The 4,188-nt window shown below is 38.9% G+C and overlaps 1 protein-coding gene across 1 annotated transcript in view; it reads right to left on the bottom strand.

Annotated features, from left to right (window-relative positions):
* Window positions 1–4,188, bottom strand: part of LOC108570524 — a gene marked incomplete at its 3' end in the record, with an annotated part of 351,392 nt that overhangs the window by 325,286 nt on the left and 21,918 nt on the right. The gene's annotated exons all lie outside the window — the stretch shown is intronic.

Raw genomic sequence — 4,188 nt, 5'->3', positions numbered from 1 at the left:
TGGAGGTAGGCCGACTCTATGTGATAAACAATTGGCAACCAAACGGTGGCTCTCCCTCTACATTCGACGGATAATGTGTACAGGTATTTAATGTAATTTCTTAGCAGTTTGTTTTTGTAATTTATTCAAAGCGATATATTATGAAATTAAATTAATCACTCAATAAGTTTTAACGTTAGATTGTTTCCTCGATATGGCCATGGTGGTCATCAGTGACTGGAGTGCCTCAAATGTTTAGAATAATTAAAATAAAATAAATGTTGTCAACTAAAAATTTTGAACGTCATAGCTAGCTAGACATTATTTTCAATTGAAAAAAAAAAGTTATAAAGCATAATACTATAATCCTATGCTTAAAATGTATTTTCTTGTGGCCGCCTGACAGCAACCTGTAAATTTGGCGCGACAGTGAACGTGTTAATAAGTAAATGTTGTTCAAATTATATCGTGTTTGATCTCATTTTCATCAGAAAAATCTCAGCAACATGTTAAAAAAAAGTTCAGATGAAAAAAAGTAAAATTAAAGAAATTATATTTTTCTATTATGAATTGTCCAGCCGTGAAATCTCATAAAGGAAACCGCCTGATGTAGCGTTACACGTTTGACTGACAGCGAGCGAGATAACATGGGCACAGCAATGACGCAGATCTAGGCGTAGGATCATCTATACTGTCACTTGTAGAATCCAAACTTACTGACTCTTGTAGAGAATTTACTGTATACCATATTTACCAACTAGAGCAATCTTGTTAACGCGCGACAAATATTACTTATTCTCGTTAAAGACTTCCAGCAAGAGTTACAAACAAACCTCCGCACAAATAACATTAACGAGAAACGTGTAATATTCCACAGGAGAAATTAATTCCCCGTTTACATCAAACAAGTTCGAACGTCAACGATAATTATTCCAAATGTTTTAATTAGAACGTCAATCCGATAATAAATACCCGCGGAAATGCCTCGAGAAATTAGAAACTTACTGTCATTGTACTCGTTCTACCCGTAATAATACGTTCACGAACCAAGTTGCAATTTCTACATGCCACATTTCACGGTACAATCCGTTGGCACAATAAAAACCACCTAATTTCGTACACAAAAGAGACGCGAACGTTAAGTACACCGAGATTCCAGCAAGCGCGCTGCGAGGAATTGTAATTCCACGGCGAAAGAAGGTACAAGACACGCGTACAAATGCCTAGGCTGTGCCGGTGTGTTTCTTTTTATTGCGTGTACCCGGCAAACGAAATCCGCAACGACGTTTTAGTTTTCTGGCCGAGTTTATACTCTGTTCGCAGTCGAACGCGCGCGCCGCGTTCTACGCTCGTCGACGAGGCTTTGGTGGAATCCTCGCGTCCGTGACGATGTCCGTTCCTCAGGGGTGAAACAGAAGAAGAATTCCACTTTTCGCCGCTTCGAGATTTCGCGTTTCTTGTCCTTCGTTCGGCGGTGGAGCAGTCAAAGAGACGACGACGACGACGAAGACGATGACGAGCGCACCGTCACCGCCGCCAACGGTTTATATCTCACGGTACGAGCAAATTACGGGAATGCAGGCGTATAAAGAAGAAAAAAGAAAGGGGGAAAAAAAGGAAGAAGTAATGGGAGGAAAGCGAGGAAAGGGAAATACGGAGACGGCGTGCTTCTTGTTTTTCGCGCTTTTTACTCTTATGAACGGCAGAAACTCCGCTGACTTTACACTAGACTTTTCTGATGCGGGTTCAAAGGAGCGCCGACAAGCGTTCTCGCGTCGCGATATCGTCGCATAATAAAGAGCAAAACTTCTATACGTCGCGCGTCTTCTATTATTAGATAACTCGGCCGCGCGCGTGCAACGTCATTCTCGGCTGGAAAATATGGAAAACACCGAAATAGGAGGCAAAGATATTTCCCACGTTTCCCCTTGGAAATACATATTTCATTAGAGGAGCGGAAAAGTGGCGAAAGAAGTGGGTACATTGTCGTTAGGAGGAGAAGAATCTGAGAAATTCTTCGATTGATTTTCGAAAATATTTAGAGGAGAGACTTCGATTTTCTTGGAATGTGTGAGTGGGAAAATTGTGCTGCGGCAGATGCAGCAGAAATTAACGAAGGGTTTGACAATATAAAGAATATGACCATTGTAAATCTTGACTCACTCTAAAACCAGCTCTCCAATTTTTAATGCATGTAATTGCCAAGTTACAAACCGTGAAGCACATTTTTTCAACCCCTTGCCTTATGATTTCTTTGCTGTCTATGCACGTAAACTTCAATAATTCACTGTTTTAATACCAAGAAAAATTGAAATATTTCACATCATGTACTTTGGACAATCCTCAAATTTCTAAATTAAAACTACAGTCAGAATTTGAATTAATCCTCTGTATAACCTGTTCCACGAGTCTGGCTCGTGGTTACAAGGTAAAGGGTTAATATAACCTAAGTATTAGGTCGTCCCATAAGTCGTGTCGTTTTTTGGCGGCGAGTTTAAGTATAAAATAATATTACATTTACTTTTAATCGTCGACGTATTTGTCGTTGTATAACACGTGATAATAAGTCCAATAGCAATATATTTTATAACAATAATTCCATAATAACTATAAACACACGTAAAATGGTCTCTTATTATATCCCGCAATAAATTCTCACGCACTCTCTGATATCAATAACAACGCGGTTCTACTGTTTTTACTACCTGTTTCTCTGTACGATCCGCTCGTTTTCCAAATCTCGAGACGATTCGACAAACACAACTCACAACATATTATTAAACCAATTCCACAGTATTGTCCATCGTTTTCAATTACGTTCTCCCATCTCTCAATCAACCGCTTAATTCCATTTTCAAAAAATTCTTGAGATTTTGAATTAAAAAACTGGTTTATCGGAAAGATCCAAAACCCCATTTCGAAATTTGGAAAACCACCATTGACATTTTCTTACACTTGAAACATCTTTACCGTACACGTCACAAATATTTTTAACGGTGTTTTTCACTGTACTGCCTTTTTTAAATTCATACAGCATACAATGCCGAAAATGAATTTCGTCGACACTCGTTTGAAGCGATCCCGGAATACCCTTTCTCCAACGTTATAATATAAACGACTTGATTATGCGTTCAGCGCTCGGACTGACTCAATACTTGGTTGTTTAACGTTCAGAATGATACTGATTCGAAATTCAGAGGAAGTCACGCATCTCAGCTACTGAGGGCGGAGTTTAATTTTGGAAGTGAAAAATGGGAGAAATAAGAACATTAAGTATTGGTCGTAGGGTGTGGTGGTGGGAAGTGGTGGTAGAAGGATGAGGTGTCGGGGTTTTGGGGAATTCCGAAAAAAGGAGATAGGACATGAGAGAAGGAAGACACTAGTTCAGTAATTGGAAAATCGGGACAATGGTTAATAAACTGAGTTCTGGTGGTGAAATTACCGAGGGTACGCGCTTAATAACGGCCCCGGCTAATCCTATGGGTCGCGGATTCTTCAGGCCCGTCTTACAATTTCCTTAAGCTATAAAAATAAAAGGAGAAAGGCTCGATGCAAAAATAGACAAAAAAAATGTTCGGTACGGAACAAATTTTCTTACATGGAAGATATCGTTCTGAATGTTTCGAATGCACGTTTTAGACTGACGAGAGGATACCTCTTGAGTTTTCATAAACAATTCGCCGAAACAAGATACGGATGTTTATATAAACTGCGATGAGAGGCGACACGACTTATGGGATGACCTGATATACGGAGTTAAACCAAACTCCGAGGTTTGAAAAAACCAAATTTCTCTTTTACTTAAATTGATAGTTTATACTTTTAGAAATATAATTCAACAGTGCATCCGTCCGAAATAGGGGTTCAACGATGCGGCTGCAGCGCGGCCATTTTGCAAAGAAATTAATTAAAAAAATACCTTTATATTCTTCAAAGGTAATAAAACAAAGCCCTTTTGAAAAGTTTTCAATTGAGTCAATTATCTTCTTAAAAAAAGAATACCAAAATTAGGCATCACTCTCAGTCTTCAGGGGTGGTCCAACCCCTTAAAGAAACTTCGAAATAAAATTCAGTAATAAAATCCAATTTCCCGTAACACATTTACTCGAAACGATCGTCGCTAACAGCCACGTATGAGCATTTGATGCGACGTTAAAACTGAAACAAGAAGAAGAAATATTTCATTAATTTAAAGGGGGCCGCTTAAGG

This window comes from Habropoda laboriosa, unplaced genomic scaffold (assembly GCF_001263275.1).
Source record: "Habropoda laboriosa isolate 0110345459 unplaced genomic scaffold, ASM126327v1 scaffold61, whole genome shotgun sequence".
In the NCBI taxonomy this organism is placed as follows: Eukaryota; Metazoa; Arthropoda; class Insecta; order Hymenoptera; family Apidae; genus Habropoda; species Habropoda laboriosa.
This window is presented reverse-complemented; position numbering and strand designations above follow the sequence as displayed.